The sequence below is a fragment of the Halichoerus grypus genome, chromosome 3 (assembly GCF_964656455.1).
Source record: "Halichoerus grypus chromosome 3, mHalGry1.hap1.1, whole genome shotgun sequence".
NCBI lineage: Eukaryota > Metazoa > Chordata > Mammalia > Carnivora > Phocidae > Halichoerus > Halichoerus grypus.
Genome location: NC_135714.1, coordinates 41020992 through 41047620, shown reverse-complemented (window position 1 = coordinate 41047620; position 26629 = coordinate 41020992).

Genomic DNA, 26629 nt, shown 5'->3' with positions numbered 1-26629 from the left:
AGAGAAAGACATGTATCATATGAGCTCACTGATATGAGGAATTCCTAATCTCAGGAAACAAACAGGGTTGCTGGAGTGGCAGTGGTGGGAAGAATGGGGTGGCTGGGTGATAGACATTGGGGAGGGTATGTGCTATGGTGAGCGCTGTGAATTGTGTAAGACTGATGAATCACAGACCTGTACCTCTGAAACAAATAATACATTATACGTTTAAAAAAAAAAAAAAAGAAGAAGAAGATAGCAGGAAGGGAAAAATGAAGGGGGGGAAATAGGAGGGGGAGATGAACCATGAAAGACTATGGACTCTGAGAAACAAACTGAGGGTTCCAGAGGGGAGGGGTGTGGGGGGATGGGTTAGCCTGATGATGGGTATTAAAGAGGGCACATATTGAATGAAGCACTGGGTGTTATATGCAAACAATGAATCATGGAACACTACATCAAAAACTAATGATGTAATGTATGGTGATTAACATAACATAATAAAATAAAATTAAAAAAAAGAATCAACAAAATGAAAAGGCAACCTACCAAATGGGACAAAATAATTGCAAACCATATATCTGATAAGGGGTTAATAATGCAAAATATAAAAGGAACTTATACAACTCAATTGCAGGAAAACCAAACAATCTAATTTAAAAACAAGCAGAGGATTTGAATAGACATTTGTCCAAAGAAGACATACAAATAGCCACCAGGTATATGAAAAGATGCTCAACATCACTCATCATCAGGGAAATGCAAATGAAATCTATAAAGAGATATCAACTCACACCTGTTACAATGGTCCTAATTTCTAAAAAGGCAAAGAAAAGAACAGGTATTGGTGAGGGTGTGGAGAAAAGAGAATCCTCGTGCACTGTTGGGAATGCAAACTGGTGCGGCCACTATAGAAAACAATATGGAGTTTCCTCAGAAGTTAAAAATAGAACTAACTTTATGATCCATCAGTCCCACTTCTGGTTATAAATCCAAAGGAAATGAAATCAGGATCTTGAGACATCTGTACTCCTGTGTTCGCTGTAGCCAAGATAGGGAGACAACCTAAGTGTCTGTCTATGGATGAATGGATAAAGAAGATGTGAGAGATATATATAGAGATAGATATATATTATATATGTAATATATTATATACCACATATACTATGTATTAGATATCACATGTATGTAATATGATCTATCATATTGCAATATATATTATATATCATATATATGACTATTATTCAGTCCTTTGCAACAGTATGGATGGATCTTGAGGGCATTATGCTATGTGAAGTAAGTTAGACAAAAAAAGACAAATACTGTATGATACCCCTGTATATGAACTCTAAAAAAATCACAGAAATCTAAAAATCACAGAAACAGGAGTAGAACAGTGGTTGCTAGAACAGAGGAGGAGAGTGGATGGAGACACCTTATCAAAGGGTAAAAGCTTCCAGTTATAAGATGAATGGGCTCTGGGGATCTAATGTACAGCATGGTGACTATGCCTAATGGTACCGTATAATTGAAAATTGCTAAGAGGATATATCTTAAATGTTTTCACCAGAAAAATGGTAATTATGTGACGTGATGGAGGTGTTAACCAAGCCTACTGTAGTAATCATTTTGCAATATATGTGTATCATGATCTCAGGGTTGTGGGTTCGAGCCCCACCTTGGGTGTAGAGATTACTTAAAAATAAAATCTTTAAAAATAAATAATGCAATATATGTGTATCAAATCATTACGTTGTACATCTTAACTTACCTAATGTCATCTCAACTATATCTCTATAAAGTTGGAAAAAAAAGAAATAAAGCACCACATAGATGCATACCTCCTAGATATACGGGTTTGGTTCTAGACCATAGCGATAAGGAAAATAAGCTAGTCAAATGAATGTTTTGGTTTCCCAGTGCATATAAACTTCATGTTTACACTGTGCTGCAGTCTATTACATGTGCAATAGCATTATGGCTAAAGAAACAAAGTACTTGCCTTACTTAAAAAATGCTTTATTTTGGGGGGGCACCTAGGTGGCTCAGTCGGTTAAGTGTCTGCCTTCAGCTCAAGTCATGATCCCGGGGTCTTGGGATCGAACCCCTCATTGGGCTCCTTGCTCAGCAGGGAGTCTGATTCTCCTTCTCCTTCTGCCATTCTCCCTGCTTGTGCACGCTCTCTCTGTCTCTGTCAAATACATAAATAAAATCTTTTTAAAAAATGCTTTATTTTTATACTGAAAATGCCAACCATCATCTGAGCTTTCAGCAAGTCATAATCACTGATCACAGATCACCATAACAAATATAGTAATAATGAAAAAGTTTGAAATATTACAGGAATGACCAAAATGTGACACAGAGACACTAAGTGAGCAAATTCTACTGGGAAAATGGCACCAATAACCGTGCTCCACAGAGGGCTGCCACAAACCTTTAATTTATTAAAAACAAAACAAAACAATACGGTATCTGCAAAGCCCAATAAAGTGAAGCCCAATAAAACAAGGTTTGTCTATAAAACAGATTGAGGTTCCCCTGAGACACTTTCCTAATCCTATTCCCTCTGCTCCCTCCCCAGAGATAGCCATTTGCCTGGACTTGGTATTTATCTTTAGGGTGTATATGTTAAGACCATTGTTGCTATCTAGGTATCTATAAACAAAAACAGTCTTGCATTGCATATTTGAAACTTTTTAAAATGGTACAAGAGGACTGGCTATTTTTTTATTCACCATTCTATTTTCAGACTTCTCTATGTTCATACATATACATTTCATTCATTCTGACCTATGTATAGAATTCCATTTTGTAAATATAACAGTTTATTTTTCCATTCTCTGCTTGCAATGAACACTTTAGTGTATGTCTCATTGTTCACAAACGTGCAAAACTTTACTTAGTGTTATGGACCGAATGTTTGTGTCCCCCCAGAATTCATATGCTAAAGTCCTAGTCCCCAGGGTGATGTTATTTGGAGGTGGGGCCTTTGGGCGGTAATTAGGTTTAGATGAGGTTGAGTCCTGGACTTCCCAACCTTCAGAATTGTGAGAAATAAATGTTTGTGGTTTAGCCTCCAGTCTATGATATTTTGTGACAGTGACCCAATGGGCCAAGACACCCAGAGAAGCCTCTGATCATCAGAGAGCGAAGACCTGGACCCAACACTTCCATGAACTTTCTTGATGTTTTTAGTTGCAAAAATATGGACTCTGCCCGAGCTGGTTTAGACACGCATAACAGGGATCTATTAGAGGATTCTGAATGGAATAGAATCTCAAGACGGGGCAAAGAAGCAGATTTGGAAACCCATAGTAAGGAAACAGATCCACTGACATGTCAGATTGCCCTGGGGGGTGGGTACCTGCTGTGGCCACCTTTAGCAGGGGGTGCTGCTCTTCTCTTTGGGATGCAGGTGGGGATGTCATCACTAGGAATTCTGTGTCCACTGCCTCCAAAAGGCCAATGTCACATATTGCCCATGCCAGAATCCATGCCACCCTACTCTCTTCTAAAGGACAGGTTCATCTGAGTGCATCTGAATTATGAAGCCTGGGTCATATCCCTTCGCTTTAGCCACAAGGGAGGCTGGGAAAGAGGAGGTTGGCCTTTGCCCAAGGGAGGTGGAGCTAAGGGTAGGGTAGCAAAATAACCGTTCACTGTAATACTCCAGATTAGAATTTCGGGTTTGAAGGCGTGCCTATCTTCTGCCTACTAGATTTGCTAAATTGCTTTCCAAGTGGTTGGGCTTTCATTAAAAATGTATTAGTCATCTATTGCTGTGTAACAGATTGCCCCAAAATTTAGCAACTTAGAACAACAAATGTCCATTAGTTCACAGTTTGTACAGGTCAGGAATCTGGGTGTTTCTCAGCCGAGGGCCTCTTGCTCAGGATCTCTCAGGAGATTGCTGTCAAGAGGTTGGCTGGGGCTGCTGAAGCTTTGACTAGCTCACTGGGGTCATTGTTGGCAGGCCGCAGAATATTCCTTTCTAAGCCAGCTCACATGACTGTTGTCAGGTCTCAGAACTTCTCTGGAGGCTGGCTGGAGATATCAGTTTCTTGCCCTGATGGGCCTCTCCATAGGGCTGCTCCTAACATGGCTGCTGGCTTCCCCCAGAATGACAGATGAGAACAACAGGAGAGAATGGGAAAGAGAGAGAGATTGAGATTGATTTTAAGGAATTGGTTCACACAATAGTGGAGGCTGCCCAGGAAAGTGTTGCAGCTTGAGTCCAAAGGCAGGCTGCTGTCAGAATTCCTCCTTCTTCAGGGGAGGTCTGTCTTTGTTCTATTAAGGTCTTCCGCTGACTGGATGAGGCCCACCTGCATTATGGAGTATCATCCACTTTACTCAAAGTCTACCGATTTAAATGTTAATCTCTTCTAAAAAAAAAAAATGCCTTCACAGAAATACCTGGAACAATGTTTGGCCAAATATCTGGATAGTATGGCCCAGCTAAGTTGATGCATAAAATTAGTCATCACATGGCGGGGGGGCAGACTGTCACTCTCTCACCTGGACCACACTCCTGCCAGGACTGGGCAAACACTTAGAAGGCCTGACTGGCTCCAGGGAACTGCTGGGGAGTTGGTGGGGGGCAGGGGGCAGAGCATGGCTCCATCAGGTCTCTGCAGGGCACCAAGGAACTTGGGCAAGTGGGGAAATGCTTATTTGCCAGGCTTCCTCAACACACCCCTACCTGCCCTCCCCCCCCTCCCCCCCCCCGCCAACCTCCCCGCACCTGGGGGCTTTCTCATTTTATCCAGGGTCACGTCTGGCTGGGGCACCTCAGGGATGGGAGAATTCCAAAGGGGGATTTAAGTATCTTAGATGGAATCCTCCATCCCCCTTTCCACCCTCAACAGATAAGCTATATATCCAAACCCCTTCCAAAATCCATACAATAGCATTTACATATTTTATTTTTTCATCCCTACAGATTCTTCAAATCTCCTGGTTGGACACTCATTTGGGAGAAAAGCAAGACCTAATAGTTGGATTCATTGTTTTTCTCAAAAAGGTTAATTTTCCTAGTAGAATTATCCCGTTTACTTTTATGTTCAGTTTATCCTTCCTGTTCAATCTTGCTCTCAATATGCCTTCTGAATATTAACACGCAGAGCCTTCGGGTAATCATGTATATTTCTTATCCTTTGAAAAATGCTTAGAGACCCTTTCAGCTAGAGCAATTGTGTATGAGGCTTTATTATTTTAGAATATCTTAGAGCCACTTCTTGTTTGAACACTTTTCTATCAAGCTCAGGACTGAATTGGAGAAGAGAAAATGAGGTTTGACAGTTCAGTGAAAAATTAGTAGCGTTTTCCCCTCCTGCAGGGCAGAGAGGTGTGCTGTTTTTGGGAGGGGCTGGGCATTCTCTCTGGTGCACATACTTCTTTGTATTATAAAGTTCCTTTGTTCCTTTTTAATGCACTGGAAAGTCCTTTGAATCTAAAGAAATCTATTTCTGCCCGTCTCCCTTTAGCCGATTTCTCTGGTTATTTAAAACACTTAAATTTAAAAGAATCCTGGAGAAGGTAATTTTTATATTTCTGCAGATCATACAATAGTAAAGTAGGCTCTTCAAACTTAGCTTCCAATTTCTGTTTTGAAACTAAGATGGATTTTTGGGAAAGTCTAGTTTCCTGCCTCTGACTTAGTCCCACCCAATCCATTTCCCACAAGCACCAGAGTTTTCTAATAGGTCCTAGTATTTTTATTGAATTTAATAGTAATTAAGCGATGGTGTATGTGTGTGTGTGTGTGTGTGAGAGAGAGAGAGAGAGAGAGAGAGAGAGAGAGAGAGAGAGAGAGAGATGGCGACAGTTGTGAAGACGTGGCGTAGGAATTACTATGCTCTTATTCCCCTTCTTTCTCTGTCCTCTGCTTCCCACTGTGTTACTGATTAAATCAGTGTATTGGCTGTAATGTTTCCATGCCTTTCCATGGCTCTGCATTGCATAACCGGGCGCTGCCTGCATTGGAAACCTCATCTGGCATCCTGAAGGGGGATGATGCCTAAACTGCTTTGCTGTACCTCGCTGTGGTAGGCTCTGCTGGTTGCCTTCCCCCAACTTTTTCCAATCCCCCTTTCCCTTGCCTGCATCTCAGATACTGACTTTGCTCCCTTCCTTCCCCTTCGCAGTTAGGGTGGCCGCATGACTCACTTTTGGTAGCTTCCTGCCTTTGGGTGTGGTATGAGAGAATGTGGTGTGATGCCTGGAGCCAGCACAGCCATTTTGCAACCATGAGGCATCAGGATGAAAAATTACCATTTGGGGTCAGTGTATTAGAAGGAGGGCAAGAGACTGGCTGGAGAAGCAAAGTATTTCTGAGACTGCCCGCCTCTGATGTTCTCATTAAGGAAGCAACAAGTCCTTATTGTTTAAGCCACATTTTTTGGAGGTGGGATTTGCTGCCAAAAGTAATTCTAACTGATACATGAGCCAGGCACAATAGGGCTCAATATATACTTATTGGATGAATGAACAAGAACAAATGAATGAAACTTCTGCCTCTACCACACCTACCTGCTCTCCAGCTGTACCTGACTAACAGTTCCCAGACTAGGCTTTGCTCTCTGGCTTCTGCATTTTGCACATTCTATTCTGTGCTGGAAGACTGTTCCCCTCATTTTTCCTATGTATCATCCTTCAGGACTGAGCTCAAATATCAGTAGCTCTTGACAATCTTATTTGGCTTCCCTAAGTAGACTGAAAGTTTCCCTCTATGATCCCAGAGTGACTATTCCAGTTGTAAAAATCTCCTCAAAACCCAGTGGTGCAAATAACCATTTATTATGGTCCTGGATTCTATGGGTCTGGAATTTGAACTCGGTGTAGCAGGGATAGCTCGTCTCTCCTCAGCTGGACACTTGAAAACTGCGCTGGGCTCATCTGGTGATTTCTTTGTTCACTTGGCTGGTAGTTGTTGCTGGGAAGGGCCGAACATCTGGGGGTTGGAAGAGCAGGGGCCCCTTGGGCATCTCTCTCTGTACCTCTGTTGCTTCCCTACGTGGTCTATCAGCATTGCAACTTCAAGGTAGCTAGAATTTTGTATAAGGTGGCTCAGGGTTCCAAAGGTGCACACTGAGAGAGAGAGAGACAGAGAGAGGAATTGAGGAAGTTTGTATCCTTTATATGATCTGGTCTCAGAAGTCACTTAACATCATTTCTGCCATATTGTATTGGTCAGAACAGTCATGAGTCCACCTAGGTTAAAGAAGAGGGGAACTAGATTTCACCTCTTGATGGGGAGTGGAAGGTTCTGGAAGGTTCTAGAAAAGCATGTGGAACTGAAAATATTGCCAGGCCATTTTTGGAAAATCCAATCTGCTGGAGTGTCTTATACACACCTCTATTGTAATATTTACCATCTTAATATAATTAGTTTCTTGCACGCTACCCTTGTGACTAAAATGTGAACACCTTGAAGCTTTGACTGTGTTTTATTCACTTTAGTGTCCCTGGCACCTTTATAAATATATGTTCAATAAATGGCTTAAACTAACCTCTCTGGGCCTCACTTGATTAAGAAAAAAGCATCAGGAGGAGTGAGAATTTTGACGTGGGTTGCCAAGGTCCTTGCCAACTATGACATTGAGAGGGTAAGAGGATAACGGGTCTAGCTGGTATAGATAGTGGTGGGTGTTTGCTTTTCCACCTGTCAAGCTCTAGAGCTGTGCTGCCCTACAGAACTTTCTGGGATGACGGAAACATGAAATATCTGCACTGAGCTCTATGTCACACGTGGCTATTGAGCCCTTGAAATGTGGCTAGTGTGACTGGGGAACTGAGTTTTAAAATCTATTTAATTTCAATTCATTTTAGTTAATTCTAAATAGCACACATGGCCAGTGGCTGCCTTATCGGACCCCTTAGGGGTAGAGGATCAGGTTTTGGCCATTCGGTCTTGACCGCAGGACCAATACTACTGGCCTTTCTTTCTTCATCAAAGAAACAAAAGCCACAAAGTTTTTTGTGTGTGTGTGTCCGTCCTTACCTCCTCCCTCCCACCAAAACGCCCCTTTAAGCTCCCAAGATAGCTCTTAGTTGCCGGTTTCAGCAACTTTCCCCTACTCACATTCTTTGTGTCTCCCGTCTTTCAACCAGCTGGTCATGACATATAATGTCTTTTGTTCCCACTTTCTTTTTTCTACCTGGAAAAATACTTGCTCGTGTCTCATCGTATCCGTATCGCACACTAATGTGATTATCTGTGGAGAAAGGTTGTCGATGCTACATAAGCCAGGTACCACTTTCCTGCACTTGAATGCAACCCACTTTAAACGTTCCCGATTGGTGGTTGTTGATTGTGCTCACGGAATCTGGCCTCTCCAGCCGCCTCGTTTGATGCCAGTGGTCATTCTCTGTGTGCTTTCTTTTGGCCTGTTCTGTGTTTTTATTAATCTTGAGTCACTGGAATGTTCTGGCTTGTAATGTGGCTTTTGGGGAGTAGCGAGCGTTAGTCTCTTTCAGAGTAAAGAAAGGGAGGGGTGGTAATCTTCACTGACAAAAAAGTGTGTAGCTTTGTGACCCGTTTTTGAACATTTTGAGAGGAAAAACAAATAGGTTTTCTGCCCTAAGCCCAGAGGTATGGCCACACAGAGAGTTCGGGAAGCATGACTGGGGCTTGTTTACATTTGCAAAACAAACTTTATTTTCCCAAGAACAAGTGTGACATTGGAATCTGGAGTGACGGGGGGATTTAGGTTTTGCAGCAAAGGCACTTTAGGCTGCTCTGGAACGGAGAAGCAAGCCACAGACGGCCTGGAGACATCTGCAGGAAACATTGGGAAGGTCAAGACAGTGTACCTGCAACATCGTTGGACTTAACCCAGTCAATGGCAACTGTATGCATGGATGGAGAGAGAGAGAGAGAGAGAGAGAGGGAGAGAAAGGTACATGTGCAGAAGACAGAATTTTATCTGTTTTTTTTTTTTTAAGATTTTATTTATTTATTTGACAGAGAGAGACACAGCGAGAGAGGGAACACAAGCAGGGGGAGTGGGAGAGGGAGAAGCAGGCTTCCCACCGAGCAGGGAGCCCGTTATGGGGCTAGATGTGGGGCTCAATCCCAGGACCCTGGGATCATGACCTGAGCCGAAGGCAGATGCTTAACGACTGAGCCACCCAGGCGCCCCAGAATTTTGTCTGTTTTATTCCCTCTTGTACCCAGCACTCACTCATTCACCAAATATTCAGTACATACTATAGGCCAGGAGCCCCGTCAGTGAACAAAATAGGTGGACTCCCGCCCTTGCAGAGCTGAAATTCTGGCATGGAGTGTGGGTGGGGGGAGAAAGACACAAATAAAAGGCAACAAAATACGTACTTGTTACTTGTTAGTATACTTGCTACTGCTATGAAACAAGAAAGCATGGAGCAGAGTAAGGGCTATGGGAAGGCTGGGATTTAAATTGCAATTTTAAGTATAATGGTCAGATGAGGCTTCCCTGATGTACTATTTGAGCAAGGACCTGAATTGAGAGATTGGCCCCTAGAATGATGCCTGGCTCAGAAAATATCTGCTAGAGGAACAAACAAGTAAACTCTGTCGATGTTTCCACGCACTTGGTGTGCTCTTCAAGTGAGCTGGAGATGGAGTGTGGGAATCTGTTTCCCCTCAGGGAGATCTGGATACTGATCATCTCTCCACGAAGAACATTCCATTCTCACTGCTAAGGATCTTCACACACCTCAACTCCTGGTTGTAAACTGACAGTTTCATCCGAGGTTCAACTGAGGTTGGGTGTTGTGTTTCAAAGCCAGAGGAAAAACTGGCCTTATTGGATGTACTTAAATGTGCATTTAGACAGCACTATGATCTCCGACTGGGACTCTCTCAAGGTGTGTAAAGGCAAGCTCTGCAAAATGTGCACCTGTCCGTTCAACTGGACATTGCAGAGCGGGAGGTGACGGTCGGTGGGGGGCGGTAGGGAAGGCTGTGGAGATTTGCCAAACTGGGTTAGAAAAGCTGAGCTTCCCTGGCTTCACAATTCTGCCTGGGGCCAGGCCTGTGGGAGAGTTTTAATAATGAACATTCTTCATGGTTCTAAAGTTATTTAATTTCATGGTGATTTTACAACTCCCATTTTCAGACTTGAGTCACAATGAAAGTAGATCATTTGTCTGAGGTTCTCCAGAGTGAAAACACTAAGGCCCATAAAACGTTTTGTGTTGCCAGAAGCCTAAGCTCTTGTGCTAAATACTAGATCCAAATAGACTGAGTTTAGAGGACTTCGAGTTGATCAAATAATTCATTCATTTATTTGAAAAGTATATTTGAGACCTGTGTTGGAGCCTCTGAGACGGCTGCCAAAGATCCTTGCCTCCTGCTATTCATGTTCTGTGTGGTTCCCCGCTCCAAACACTGGGGCTGACCTGGGAAGCCAACAGAACATTGTGGAAATGACACGGTGTGACTTAGGAGGCCAGGACACAAAACACATGATAGCTTTCATCTCGCTTTCCCAGGGCACTAGTCGTGAGGGAAGCCATCATGTCCCGAGCGGCCCCCTGGAGGGGTTCAAGTGGCAAGGAGCTAAGTCCTCTTGCCAACAACGGGTACCAACTTGGCAGCGGTGAGCGTGAGCCATTTTGGAAGTGGACCTCCAGGCCCAGTCACGCCCTCAGAGGGCCACAGCCCGGGCTGACGTCTTTGCTGCATCTGCACAGAAAGGCTCCCCCATCCAGAACCACTCAGGTAAGCTGCTCCCAAAGTCCTTCCTCACAGAATCTCTGCAGTCGTAAATGTTGACTGTTGACCTGTTTTTACTCACAAGGCTTCTGATGCCAAATGTGTGTGGATTGTCCATCTCACGTTCTCTGCACACCAGGTGGGTGTTTGACAATTGGCTTCGGGTCGACACTGATCCCTGGAGTTAGCATCAGGCCCCACAGCTGAAGGGCTCAGTCCCACAAGACTGTCCCCACTTCAGATGCCAGCCACAAGTCTGGGCCTCTCATACTTCTGACCAATCAGCTTATAAATAGGGGTTCCCACCACCTCCTCCTCAGATTTAATAATATGCTAGAGTTGCTCACAAAACTCAGGAACACACTCTACTTACTACTACTGGTTTATAATAAAGAATACAACTCCGGAACAGCCAAATGGAAGGGATGCATAGACCAAGGTGTGGGGTGGCGGGTGCTATGTGGAGCTTCCCTCCTCTCTCTGGAGACATTACCCTCCTAGCACGTCCATGTGTGTAACAACCCGGAAGCTCTGAATCCCATTGTTTGGGGGATTTTATGGAGGTTTCATTATATAGGCGTGATTGATTAGATCATTGGCCATTGGTGATTGAACTCACCCTCCAGCCACTCTCCCCCTCCCCTCCCCACTGGTTGTCTTTGGGGTGTGGGTGGGAGGGGATGGGCCAACCTGCTAGTTATGCCTTGGTTTTTTTTGACCAGCCCCCATCCTGAAGCTATCTAGGGGTCCCCAGCCACCACTCATCTCATTAGCATGTAAAAGACACATCACTCAGTAGATTCCAAGGGTTTTAAGAGTGATGTGTCAGAAACTGGGGTAAAGAACAAATATATGTTTCTCATTATACCACAATTGTTTTTTTGTTTGTTTGTTTGTTTGTTTTTTTGAGAGAGAGAGAGCTCGAAAGAGCAGGTGGGGAAGTGGAGAGAAAGAATCTTTTTTTTTTTTTTAAGATTGTATTTGTTTATTAGAGAGAGTGTGTACAAGCAGGGTAAACAGCAGAGGGAGAGTGAGAAGCAGACTCCCCGCTGAGCAGGGAGCCCAAAGCAGGGCTCGATCCCAGGACCCCGGGATCATGACCTGAGCCGAAGGCAGATGCCTAACCGACTGAGCCACCCTGGCGCCCCAGGGAGAGAGAGAATCTTAAGCAGCCTCCTGCCCAGCACAGAGCCTGATGTGGGGCTCGATCCCACAATGCTGAGGTCATGACCTGAGCTGAAATCAACAGTCAGATGCTTAACCAACTGAGCAGCCCAGGTACCCTGATAACACAATTCTTTTTAAGCTACAACTCTGAGATAAGGTTTTTACTCAGTAATTGATAACTAATCTAGATATTGGTACTTGTAAGAATGATGCCATCATAACAAAATCCTGAGAATATCAGTGTGATTTTTGAATGGGATGGTGGGTGGAAGGACTTTGAGAAGAGTGTTAGTGAAAGCTCGAAGAATAACCAGGACCCCTGAAGTCACACTCCATTGACATGAGGTTGTTGTTTTACATTTTAAGAGAATTTTTTCCACCGAAACCCAGACGGCTGCTCCCTTCTCAATGACTTCCTTATTTGTATGGGAAAAGCTTTCTTAGGTAATTTCCAGAAGGGTTTCCAAAATGAAGGACTCCTAAGCACCAGGACTGGGACAAATACAAAAGTCACCTTCATCCTTCTCTTTAGTTTATTCATGTATTCCACAAATAACTGTTGAGCATCTATTACATGCCAGGAGTGATTTTAGGCACTGGAGACATAATTGTGAACAAGACAGATAGAGGCTCTGCTCTCATGGAGCCTACATCCCATTGGGAGGAGATGGAGAATAAATAAGCTCTTGGTCACAATGATTTCAGGGTCTGATGTAAATGCTCTGAAGAAACACAGTCTATAACAAGAGTAACTCTGATAAGTGGTCCCCTTTGCTCTCTGATGACCTGTATATCTAGAAACTAAGACTTCTGCCCATATCCCACATTTTATCCGACAATGCCATAATTGCCCAAATCTGGAAGCAACCTAGATGTCCTTGGCTATAAATGAGAATTTTGACACAGCTCTCTGGGAATGGAACTCTTGAATTAGCTGCCTCTTTTAGAAGTGGCAACACACCCAAATGCAGATAGAAAAATTTGGCTCTAGGTCTTGAAAAGGGTGGATGGGCAGGCACCAGGGACAAGCTACCTAAATTTTACAAGTAGCCTATTGTGTTAAACCCCAAGGTTATTCCAAGGGCTATCTTATTTAAAAACATTAAAATGTATTGATTTTTTTTTAAAGAAATTTATATTCTAGAGCAGCTTCAGGTTCACAGTAAAACTGAACAGAAGATAAAGAGATTTCCCATCTATTCCCTGCTCCCCCCCCAACACACACACAGCCTTTCCCATTATCAGCATCCCCCACCAGAGTGGGACCTTTGTTACAATTGATCATAATCAACCAAAGCCTATAGTTTGGACAAGTTGACCATAACATGTATCTACCGTTACAGTATCATACAGGGTATTACTGCCCTAAATCCTCTGTGTTCTGCCTATTCATCCTCCCACCCACCTCACCCTCACAACCCCTGGCAACCACTGATCTTTTTACTGTCTCCATAGTTTTGCCTTTTCCAGAATGTCAGATAGTTGGAATCATACAGTAGTATGCAGCCTTTTCAGACTGGCTTCTTTCACTTAGGAATATTGAGGTTCCTCCCTACCTTTTCATGGCTTTACAGCTCTCTTCTTTTTAACACTGGATAACATTTATTGCCTAGATGTACCACAGCTTATTTATTTATCATCTACTGAAGGACATCTTGGTTGCTTCCAAGTTTTAGCAATTATGAATAATGTTACTATCAACATCTGTGTGCAGGTTTTTGTATGGATACACGTTTTCAATTCTTTTTTTTTTTTTAAAGATTTTTATTTTATTTATTTGACAGAGAGAGACACAGTGAGAGAGGGAACACAAGCAGGGGGAGAGGGAGAAGCAGACTTCCCGCTGAGCAGGGAGCCTGATGTGGGGCTCGATCCCAGGACCCTGGGATCACGACCTGAGCCGAAGGCAGACGCTTAATGACTGAGCCACCCAGGCGCCCCACGTTTTCAATTCTTTTGAGTAAATACCAAGGAGCACAATTGCTGGATTGTATGGTAAGAGCATGTTTAGCTTTGTAAGAAACTGCCAAACTGGTTTCCAAAGTGGTTGTGCCATTTTGCATTCCCACTAGCAATGCATGAGAGTTCCTGTTGCTCCGTGTCCTCTCCAACATTTGGTGTTGTCACTGTCCTGGATTTTGGCCAGAAACTGTAGTTATATCTCATTATTATTTTAATCACCTTAATTTAAAAAAGTTAATATAATTTATTTTTTAGTACACTTTGATTTTTAATCCACCCCCTACAGGTTTGAGTAGCTATAATGGGGAAGTCACTCATATATAGCCTGATAGGAAGATAAAAGAAGTCCACAGAGCAAAATAGACATTTAAAAATTTAGCTGGATCCTGAATGCTGTGCATTAAGAAATAGTGGCTATTGTGTGGGTCATCCCACTTAAAAACAACAAAGAGAAGCCTCAGTCACGTACCAGGCAAGCCCTACACAGCGCGTTCAGTTCATGCTGAGTGATGGCTGTGTCCTGGGATTAGTGCATGAAGCAGGCATGGAGAGTTGCTTTTTTTGCTTGGAACTCTACATAAAAGAGAGTCCTGCTGCCTGCCTCCTGTCTCTCTAACTGTTGACAATCTCCAATACATAGGAATAAGTTAAAAAAAAAAAAAAGGCAACATGCAGACAGTAAGTATTGCAAGTTACCACCTGTGTGAAATGGGAGAAACCTTATGCAAAACTTTTTATTCATCACTAATATTACTGAATCCTACTTTGTAACAGGCATTTTGCTAAGTGCTCAGGATACAGAAGTAAACAAAACAGATGAAATTGCTACCCTCAGGGAGCTTTTACATTAGGGGTGTAAATAAAATTGGTTTATTTTAGACACAGCTATTTGAAGTATGGTGCCTAGTTTGTATGAAGCAGGTAAAGGAAACTTCTTTAAATTGGGCATGCTGGGGGAAGGAGATTTTTTAGAATGAGGAGATAAAAGGTAGTGATACTACTTTTTTGAGTGTACAGGACTCAAACTAAATGTATTAAGAAAACAACTCAAGCTCTCTCTCTGTCTCTCTGGAGACCAACACAGGGCTTGATCTCAAGACTCCAAGATCAAGACCTGAGCTGAGATCAAAAGTTGGACACTTAACTGACTGAGCCACCCAGGAAACCCCACAACTCAAGCTCTCTTAACCAACAGCAAGGAGCAGGGTTGGGAGAGGGGAATTCCATGGATCTCTCCCAGATTTCAAGAAGTCGAACAGCTAATCTCAGGGACTGTGTGGTCCCCAGCCCTTGCATTAATGAAACTCACTCTCGACTGCCAGTTTCTGTGTCCCTTCATTTAAATCTTTCACAGAGAAATACCATTATTTGATCTTGCTTAGGAGCCAGGCTCCCCCATTCCTCATGAGACAGTGGGATGAGCCTCACTTATTTCCAGTCATGAAGAAGGGATAAGGTGGGGGTCTGTTGGATTCTACTTTTAAAGGCTTGAATCCTTTCACTCCCTATCCCCCTTTTATTTCACCAAAGCAGTCCAGAATGGCCTTTGTACCTGTCCACCTTCTTCCTGTTGTCATGGCAGAGCCTGAGGTGGTCCAGGGCAGTGCTGGGGCAGGGGCCTCCAGCACCTGCAAAGTTCTTAAGCTCTTTATCCCACTCCTGATATCTGCCTGGTTTCACTGGCTACAAAGGACCAAGGGCTAATATGACATAGAACCAACAATACCAAAAAATGGTGCAGCCTTGGAAAGTGTGGAATAGTAAACTAACTTTTCCTGAATTCTGGGAACTTATTTTAAAGACATTGTAGAGCTTAGCAGTCAACAACTAGGACACTGGAGCCAAATAGCAGTGGGTTCAAATTTTAGCTCTGCTAATGACCAGCGATATACACCTGGGTGGGTTTTATGATCACTATGTACTTTAGTTTCCTCAAGTGTAAGTTTGAGGTGGTAATAGCAGTGCTTGTCTTGTAGGGTCGTACAGCACACACTCACCCCTCGGACGCTGGAGCTGGGCTGGGGTGGCTTCACTCCTGGCCAGCCACGTGACCTTGGCAAGTCATTTCCTTGGTCTGTGCCTCAGGTGCCCTCCTATGCAAATGGGGATAACTTATGTAAGAACCTATTTCAGAGGGCTTTGGGGAAGACGAAATGTTTCTGTTTCCCCACAGAAACTAGGGGAGAGACAAGGAGCTCATTTGTCGTCTTATTGTATTATTTGTACATAATACAAAGAGCATTATGTATACATAATGGGTTGGATCTTGTCCCCTGAACAAGAGATGTTGAAGTCCTAACCCCCAATACCTCAGAATGTGACCTTATTTGGAAATAGGGTCACTGCAGATGTAATTAATGAAGATGAGGTCGTGAGGGTGGGCCTTAATCCAGGATGACGGGTGTCCTTATAAAAAGGGCAAGTTTGGACATAGATATACAGGGGAAGAATGCATGTGAAGATGAAAGTGGAGACTGGGCTGATGCTCCTACAAGCTAAGGAACACCAAGGATGGCCAGCAAACCCCAGAAACTAGGGGAGAGACAAGGAGCTGATTCTCTCTCAAAACATTTGGAAGAAACCAACCCTGCCACCACCTTGATCTTGGACTTCCAGCTTCCAGAAGTGTGAGAAAATAAAACCGTGTTGTGTAAGCCACCCAGCCTGTGGGACTTTGTTACAGCAACCCCAGCAAACTGATACAGTAAGTAAAGAAGCACTTGGAACAGAAAAAAGGGCATTATGGAGTTACTATGGGAACCAGAGGGGACTATCCTTCAGTGGTCAGTGAATGTCAATCATTATTTTTAGAACAAAAGACTCAGAGGCTCTAAGTGACAGATATCCCCACTGCAGATTCTTCCATAGAAAGAACGCTCCAGAAATAAGGAGATGACTCGGCCTCCTTTGAGGGTGGATGCTTGTTGTACTTTGAGGCGGTTCAGATGAGGCTGGGTCAAGGTCTGCCTGTAGCTCAGCTCACTATTGAGTGAGAAACCCTCATTTCAGAGGTCACTGACAAGGGCTGCAAGGAAGACAGAAGGAGCGGTAGCCCCTGGGCCTGGGGGAGGTGGTTGGAGGTGTGCACAAACCTAACGAGCATAGGGCAGGGACTGCTGCTGAGGAGACCAGAGTGTGAAACATCCAGTCCCCGAAAGGGTCACTGGCGTGCACCTTCACTTTTACTGGGAAGGAGCTGGCTCGGGGAGCTCTTAATGCACTCCTGGCTGTGTCCAGGTTGGCCTAGACAGTCCCCCATTTTGATGACAAGTTTCAACTGCCGCTCTTTCCCCAGCACTGAAAAGTGACTCAATATCCTGAAAGCTCTTTTGCCTTTACGAAAGAGCAATCTGCCTGACGTGTTCTATTTGTCCCCAGACAACACACTGTGATTACGACCTGCTTCTCCCATCATCTCCTCTGAAAAAGAAGGGCGGCTATACGAAAATTGTCACTGGTTGTTTTCAGCGCTGGGAAAAAAAAATATCCATTGGTTCTCAGCAGGCTTGATGATATCTTATGAAAAACCCAGTGGGTCATGTGCGGCCCCTCTGGGAGTAAAACAGGACAGCCTCCTCCATCAAACTCCCATTCGCACTGACATGACCGTGTCCACTTCACTTCACTGTTTAAGAATAATAATGATGCAATTATCATGTGTCCTTTTGGAGTTCCTCTGAGGACGACAGAGGAAATTAAAAGTAGGTTGTTTTGAAAGAGGAAGCTCCTTTTGATCAAATGTTATCAGCCCACTATATTCTATGTGCATAAAACACTTCTCCCGGGGGCTCTGGGTGAGCATACATATCTGCCCTGAAGACTGCAAGGTCTAGAAAGGATGTGGGTTTGGTTCTGCTCTGTCCAATACGGTAGTCATTAGTTGCACGTGGCTACGGAGCACTTAAAATGTGGCTGGTCAGAACCGACATGTGCTCTAAGTCTAGGATACACACCAGATTTCAAAAGTTTAGTACAGAAAAAGAAGGTGAAAGATCGCATTCGTAATTTTTTATTGATTACATGGGGAAATAATATTTTTAATATATGGGTTAAAAATTAAAGTATCATTAAAATTAATTTCACCTGTTTCTTTTTAACCTTTAAATTTTTTTTAAGATTTTATTTATTATTTGACAGATAGAGAGAGGACAAGCAGGGGGAGTGGCAGGCAGATGGAGAAGAAGACTCCCTGCTGAGCAGGGATCCCGATGGAGGACTCGATCCCAGGACCCTGGGATCACGACCTGAGCAGAAGGCAGACGCTTAACCGACTGAGCCACCCAAGGTGCTCCACCTTTTAAAAATATTCAAATAACCACTTTAAAGTTACATCTCTGACTTAACAGCTGTGCACCGTTTTGTTCCAAATCATTTGTACAAGTGTTTCCTCTTAAAGGCTATTTGGGTATTTTTTATAATATTTTCCTATTGAAAGTTTAGTGTGCCTTCTAAAAATTGATAACCAATACTTCATTCAGATATTTTATTTCTCCTTGATTGCCTTTTATGGTTGATTCAGCTGACTTGGTGATTTGCCACCAAATGTTGAAATATATATTTGAATCTCTTTGCTTCTGTAAGGCCTATTTCTTCATCCTTAAACCAGAGTGCTGGACATGATATAATCCCAAAGGCTCCTTCCGGGTTTAGGATATTAAGGCCTCATAAGGAGGAGGAAAATCTAGATTAACCTTGGAGGGTCTTGGCATTGGAAGCATGATAGTTTTCCTGAGATAAAATCTGTTTCCTGATTCATTCCTGAGACAGAGCCTGGAATCCCAGCCAGTGGAGACCAAGGCCTGGCAGGCAAAGAGAGGCAATGCTGCCTCCTTCTGGGCTGGAGGGGAGCTGCAGGTCGACCACGTGTGTCCCCATGCAGGCCGCCCCCACCCCCCGCAGTGCTGGTCACAGCCCAGAGTGAGGCCAATAGTCAGGGCAACAGACGCAGTGTGTGTGGGGGGTCCCAACAACCCGTCCAGCGGCTTGCCGGTCTGCCCCACACCCCTTGCCAAAGGTCTAACACTTGATGCAAATAGGAACCGACGGCTCCCTTCTGGTTACAGTGCTCGCTCCAGGGGTGTCTGTGGTCTGGCTGGTGAAGCTGCAAGGATGTGAACACAGGAGCTGCCCGCCTCGTGGCCATAGCCTCAGGGAGACAGCAGGCCTGGGAGGAGGTACCTGACAAGCCAGGAGAAACCAACGCTAGACGTTAGCCCAAACTGGGCTCCTGCCCTTTTCCACTCAGAGTCCTGACCCATACAGCTCATAAAGTGTTTCTTTAGGAGAAGATGAACTGACTTGTTGAGCAAATATAACAGATCAGTAATGTAAATGGAAGGGACACGTGCCTTTCTCTCTGTATGCAGTATATTTAAGAGAAAGGGAATCTGAGGGACACAGGGAGCCAGACTGGCGCCAGACCGAAGTGTGAAAAGGCCCACATGAGTTTGTCCATTTCTATTACTCCCCATTACTAGACTCTCCTACCCTATGGCCCCACTGTCCTCCCAAATTTATCATTGCTGTGCTGCCTGTGACATCTTTTGACTTCTCACCTCATCTTCCCAACACACAACACACTGATGCACATTGTACACACACACACACACACACACCACTCTTTTGGTAGTAAGGAATACAAAGGAATATACTCACCTGTGTCACTTCAAGTAAGGCGGGTATTACTACATGGAAATAAGAAAAACCGGAATCTCGTGCTTGCTGTCGGGCCATTTGGGAATCGAAGGAAAGTCACATAACCTCTCGAGAGGAATAAGAACCATGGGGCAGCAGAACACCACAGAACCCAGAATGGATTCTGGCACGAGGAAGGTCATTGAGCATTCACACTGTCCTTGAGACCAGTCACCCTGTTGCTGGCCCCACCTCCTGTCTTCTCCCTCCCAGAAGCTGGAATAACACATTCCAAGCGGTCAACTATTAGGGGGCGAATCTCTGGTTTGTATCTCTCACACACTGTGAATAACTACTTCCCTCTCTCTTTGGCCTATACTTTGACTTCTGTGTCCTCATAGCTCCTGCTATCTCAGGTTTCATAATTCCTGCTTTCTCTCGACCTTCCGATAATGGTTTTCCAATCCTGCTTGTCCTTTCTCTGTGTTGTTTCCTATCCTTCCCTCTTGCTACCAATCTCTTCCTGTGTGTATTTCATACTGCTGAGAAAGAGAATTTGATGCCTTAATCACTATCATCTCTGCGGGGAGACATTTCTCACCAGGCTTTCACAAAAGGCTGCTGGTCAACCCTAAATTGACTACCTTTAGATTGGATGTCCATCTCTGGTTCAATCAGTTGTGACTCCACGGGCAGGGTCATACAGCACAGAACATGGCCATTTATGCCAATGGACCAGTAGCTTAGTGAAATGAGGAACCTTGAGTATAACCCTTTATGAGGGATCAATGGGAGTGGTGAGTTCTAAGACTTCTCCTATCCCATATACACCTGTGGCCTGCCTCTCAGTCCTACCTACAGTGACATTTTCCTGTCTATTGCTCATCTTCTTGGTCCAAGATCACATTTTATAGGTAGCCAGCTGCCTTCCTTGGACAGAGGACTAGTATGACTTTTCTCTATAACGGGGAGTCAAAGATGGGGCAGTGGGGAGCTGGTATGATTTTGCTTCTTCAGTCAAAAAAAACGTTGAGAAGAAGGAAGTGTTTCATGGATCTGTGAAATGACACACCCATCTTGTGGATCATCAGTGGCAAGTGCAGTATGCTGGGACTCTTCCCAGAGGAAGAACTTTCTGGGGAATGAGGAGAAGAGGGGTGGGGTGAAGGTGTTTGGAAAGAAACCTCAAGCATCTTTCCAAACACTGTTCTTTCCCCTCAGGCATCTCTCCAAACACTGCTGGGATCCCGGGACAGTGCCAGTTAGGGGGCCACATGACCCAGTCAATCTTTTTATGTAGTGCAAACTGAGAGTTCCCCCCATCTATTCAGCATCAGTCTTCTATTCTCTTGAAATAGCCATCAGTGATTGTGTAAAGAAGACTCTTCTCAGAGCATGGCTGCTCTCCTCACACTTAAATGCCCTGGTTTCTATTGTTCCTAAGTGAAATCACTTCTGGTAATTCTGGATCTGGAGGATCTGATTTGTGAAATCTGAGGAGAACTGAAATTGGGGAAAAATACTTTACATTTTCTTCCTGGAGATAGCATTCTCATGTTTCAGAAGTCTCAGTCACTACACTCCTCTGCAGAGTTCCAGAGTCTGTCTCCTGCATGTTAATGATGACCCCTACTCTGCTGTTTAAACACCAGGCTCTGTTTTGTAGTCAAATCTGGGGTTCTGAGGGCATAACTTCCGTCTATGCACTAGCCACTGCTGTAGGAACGATAAGTTCACAATGATCGGGACAGATATATTTGTTGAGGTAATCATGGAATATGTAGCCGATAAACTCAAGAATGTGTAATGGCTCAAACATGATAGATGTTTGTTTCTTCCTCACATAAAGTTCACAATGGGCATGCATGGCTCATGAGTAGATGCCTCGTCCAAGTAGAAATTTGAAGACCTAGATTTCTTCCTCTTGTGCCTGTGACATTTTCAATAGGCAGCTTGCAAGGTCTCGGGGATCGTGGAGGATTGCTCGTGGGGGTTTCTATGGACCAGGCCAGGAAGGGTACTCACCACTTCCGCTTACACCACATTGGTTAATGCCCAGTCCCACAACCTTGCCTGACTGCAAGGGATGCTGGAACATGGGAGCTGAGGTTAGGGATGTGCCCAGTAAGAAGAGTCAGTGAACTTCGATGCACACACAGCAGTTTCTGCTACAATAAACAAGTTCCTTGTTTTCAAGAAGCATTCATCTGTGATTTCAAGGAGGGAAAGATGCTTCGGAGTAAGACAACTTGAACCAATGGTCCAACTAACTTCCTTGGCTTTGAATACTGTTGACCAAGGGCATAACAATGGCTAATTTGGCTTCCACAGATTGTCTGTAGGGGAAGAACGTGTTGACGAGGAACCCCAGAACTCTAGTCCAGCATTCAGGGAGCACCATGAGGACAGGGACAAGGTGGCCACAACTTTAGCTCCTTGCCTGGCCCAAAGGATAAAAATAGCTAATATTTCCAGACCTCTTCCTAGATGCTACTGTAAGGATGTTACATGCATGGACAGAATAGAAGATTGAGACTCTACAGGAGAGGGAAAACAATCTTAGGTTTGTGCTAAAGAACTAAATAAAAAGGCTGACTGAGTCTGGCCCCAGTCACACAGCTAGTGAATGGTTCATGCCCAGGTGGTGGGACTCTGGAGCTGGTGTTAATCTTTTGCTGTATTTCCTTGTTAAATGAATGGATCAGTGGTTGGGTTTTTTTGTTTTTTGTTTTTTTGAATGAATCAGTTATTAAAAAAACAAACTGACATTGTGCTTTATGCATTTATCTTATGAATTTAGTTAGGGTGAAGCCTGGTCTCCCAAACGGATTTGTCCTGTACACACTGATAACACTGAGTTGCTGGATGTGCAAAGTGGAGAAACTGACTGTCTCCTGGCAACAGGAAAGCTTTCCCCTCCCAGTGGGCAAGAGCTTCCCTCAAGTATCTCCTTCTTTGGTCTACTCCACCATCCAAGCTTTGGTTCCTTTAAGACTTTCTCCCTAAAATACAAAACCACAATTAGATACCACCTCACATGTGTCAGAATGGCTAAAATTAACAAGTCAGGAAATGACAGATGTTGGTGAGGATGCGGAGAAAGGGGAACCCTCCTACACTGTTGATGGGAATGCAAGCTGGTGCAGCCACTCTGGAAAACAGTATGGAGGTTCCTCAAGAAGTTGAAAATAGAGCTACCCTACAACCCAGCAATTGCCCTTCTAGGGATTTACCCCCAAAATACAAAGGTAGTGATCCGAAGGGGCAACTTTTATAGCAGCAATGCCCACAATAGCCAAACTATGGAAAGAGCCCAGATGTCCGTTGACAGATGAATGGATAAAGTGGAGGTGGTATATATATACAATGGAATATTACTCAGCCATCAGAAAATGAAATCTTGCCATTTGCAACAATGTGGATAGAACTTAAGGGTATTATGCTAAGCAAAATAAGTCAATCAGAGAAAGACAATTATCATATGATTTCACTCATATGTGGAATTTAAGAAACAAAACAGGAGCATAGGGGAAGGGAGAGGAAAAATAAAACAAGACAAAATCAGAGAGGGAGACAAACCATAAGAGACTCTTAATCATAGGAAACAAACTGAGGGTTGCTGGAGGGGAGGTGGGTAGGGGGATGGGGTAACTGGGTGATGGACATTAAAGACGGCATGTGATATAATGAGCACTGGGTATTATATGAGACTGAGGAATCACTGACCTCTACCTCTGAAACTAATAATACATTATATGTTAATTAATTGAATTTAAATAAAATAAAAAAAAAAAGACCTTCTCCCTACTTCCTTAATAAAAAGCCTGTTTTGAAACTCAAAGCTCAGCAATGAGTTATTTATTATAGGTCAAATCTGCCTTCCCCTTCCTTGGTCCTAGCCAAAGAATTAAAAAAAAAACCACCTCTGGATTATTAAGAATAATTGATACTTCAAAAAATTATACTGTCATTCTGTGACTTGAAGAAAAAATTCAATTGTCTTTGCTTTTAAAGGGAAGCATGAAAAGCCAACTATAAGATTATTTTCTATTTGTTAGCAAGCTCTGACTGTGTTCGGCATGAAGGCAGATTTTGGAAATATAAATATGGCACTGATGTAGGCTTGGCAGAGAGGGGCAGATGAGTCACCATACACGTTAAGTGCTGAAGCAGATGTAGGAGGGGCCTAGGGGACAGAGCGACTAATTCTATCTGAAAGAATGGTCAAGGCAAATGATAAAAACCAGCACCATGTTAAATAATACTATTATTAGGTATCTTTTTTGCTTCTTGAACTTAATGTGTATGCCCCCAATATTTCACTGTTAAATATTTGTTAAGATGTTTCCTTTCTGGGGCGCCCGGGTGGCTTAGTCCCTTAAGTGACTGCCTTCGGCTCAGGTCATGATCCCAGGGTCCTGGGATCGAGCCCCGCATCGGGCTCCCTGCTCAGCGGGGAACCTGCTTCTCTCTCTCCCTCTGCTAGTGCCCCCTCTCTCTCTCAAATAAATAAATAAAATCTTAAAAAAAAAAAAAAAAGATGTTTCCTTTCTCCCGCATTCTGAGAGTATTGTTGCAGTCTGTCCTTGGCTTGTTTTTGAAGGAGAGAAATTGAATGGAGACTAGAGAATGCAGATGAGAGGTTTAGTGTCTGATGGCAAGAGGCAGCAAAAAGGAGGCTGTTTCCTTCAACCAGCCTATGCAGTGTGGAGGACCAGAACCACAGTTGGGGCAAGCGGGGGCTGGGCAGGGCTGGGGCTGGGAGACATTTCTGAACCGCAGGGCTTGGTGAGGGAGTTTGAGGTATGGCGGATGTCTTCACAGCTTCTACCTTGAGAGATTGACTTCATTAAGTGTGCTTGAGAAGACAGGAGGTGACATGAATTGGCGGAGGAAGATGGTAGGTTCTAACGTGACATGGTAAATAGATAGTTGGAAATACAAATCTAGACTGAAGATTGGTCAGAGAGCTGCGAGCAGCATCAGCGTGTGTGTTGTGTGTGGTAGGCAGTGAAAGTCATGGGACTGGGTGAAGTTCCCTGGGTAAGTGGGCAAAGCAGGAGGGAAAAATGAACCCCAACTAACAGTGGAGGTAGAGAAGGGGAAGCCAGGCAATGAAAGCAACAGGGTGCTTGTCAAGTCTGATAAAGTCTAGGAGCTTGCAAGAATAGCTCGCATTTTTTGAATGCTTACTATATGCCTGGTATTATGCCAAATACTTTTTCACGCATTATATGATTTGATTCTCACAACAATGAAATTGTTATAAAGTTGGTATTATGCCCATTTTACAGATAAGGCATAGAGAGGCTTAGAGAGAGTAATAACTCACCAAAGGTCAACCATTAGCCTGTGGCAGACCTAGGATTTCACCCAGAATGGTTATACTTCAGAATCTTTGTTCTCACTCAACACCAGCTTGCTGTCCTGCCATCTTGGAAACCAAGTGAGGACAGAGTTCAAGAAATAAGGGGGTGGGTGCTGAAGGCATTGGCGGGAGAATGTATTTGCCTGTCCAGTTCTGTCTTGTCTGGGTTAATATCAACAAGAGTGTGCAGACCCCTGGCTTAGGCCAGTTGAGTAAAAAGATAACAACCCCTAATGTGAAGAAGATCCCACAAGACCCCATGAGACCCTGCAGTTTAGGAGGGAACCTGAGAGCAATTCAATCCCTGAAAAATCCAGGCACAAAAGAGACTGGAGGCAGATGGGAGGTGACATAAAGTAGAGCCTCTGACAGGTGAACACCTGTGACCTGATGATTTCTAGATTCCACTCTTTAGATGTGTCACAAGGGCGGCCAAGTCTTCCAATGGCTGCGAATCCAGATTCCTTGTTTCATTCATTTCCCAGTTCAGAAAAACCACGGAGCATATCCCACTCTCAACACAAAAATACTAAAAGGTGTGAAACATCTACTCTGTTAGTGCTCTGAAAGCTCAATTTTCTGAAACGATTCTTCATCTCTAGGCCGATAATAACTCTTAATGGCTATCAAGTCTACTAGGGACTGATTAAAGTGCTTTATATACACTACCATTTTTAGAACACATCAATCCTGACAGATAGGCATGACTTTTAAGCCCATTTTACGAATGAAGTCAGTCTCTAGGACCTGCACTCTTAATCCCTGCATCCCTAGGACGAAGGATATCGATAGGCAGCTGGGCATTCTGCAAAGCCAAGGAATCTTCCTGTGTTTCTCACAGAATGAGTTAATGTTGATTTGGTGCAACGATTTGCCATAACAATTGTAATCTACATGCATCAGAAGACTGAGTTTTGTTTTCAGCTCTTTCATGAACTTTGTACCTGGGCACTTTGGGGACTTCTTTGAGTCTTAATGTTCTTAATGTTTTGATTTAAAAACTATTATTGGAAAACATACCTCATATACAAGAGTGTATAAAACATATCTGTACAACGTGAAGAATAATAATACAACATGTGGATGTCTACCACCTGGGCCAGGAAATAATATGTTCTTAAACCCCAGAAGCTTCCGGTGTGGTTTTCCCGACTGAATTTCCCTCGCTTCCTCCGGAGGTGACCATTGTCTGAATTCTCTGTTAAATAAGCCTTTTCTTTTCTTTTTCTCTTTCTTTCTTTCTTTCTTTCTTTCTTTCTTTCTTTCTTTCTTCTTTCTTTCTTTTTTCTTTTTCTTTCTTTCTTTCTTTCCTTCCTTCCTTCCTTCCTTCCTTCTTTCTTTCTTTCTCTTTCTTTCTTTCTTTCTTTTTCTTTCTTTCTTTCTTTCTTTCTTTCTTTCTTTCTTTCTTTCTTTCTTTCTTTCTTTCTCTCTCTCTCTCTCTCTCTCCCTCCCTCCTTCCCTCCCTCCCTCCCTCCCTTCTTCCTTTCTTCTTTTGCCTTTGTTTCTCTTTGTAGCTTTATCACCTATGATTGTGTCTCTAAACAAGGTATATTTTAGTTTTAAATGTTTTTAAGCTTAGGTTAAATGGAACCATACTCTTGTTCTTGCTTGCTTCTCTCCCACCATTATGTTCTTGAGATTCATTCATCTTTGCATGTGCTGTGACTCATTGCCTTTCACTGCCCTACCCTGTGCTGCATTTGGGAGGTACTGTCATTCATTTATCCATTCTTCCATCAACACACATTTGGGTTGTTTCTGGGTCTTGCTTTCACTGACAACGGTGCTTTCAGCATTCTGGTACAGAGTTCCTG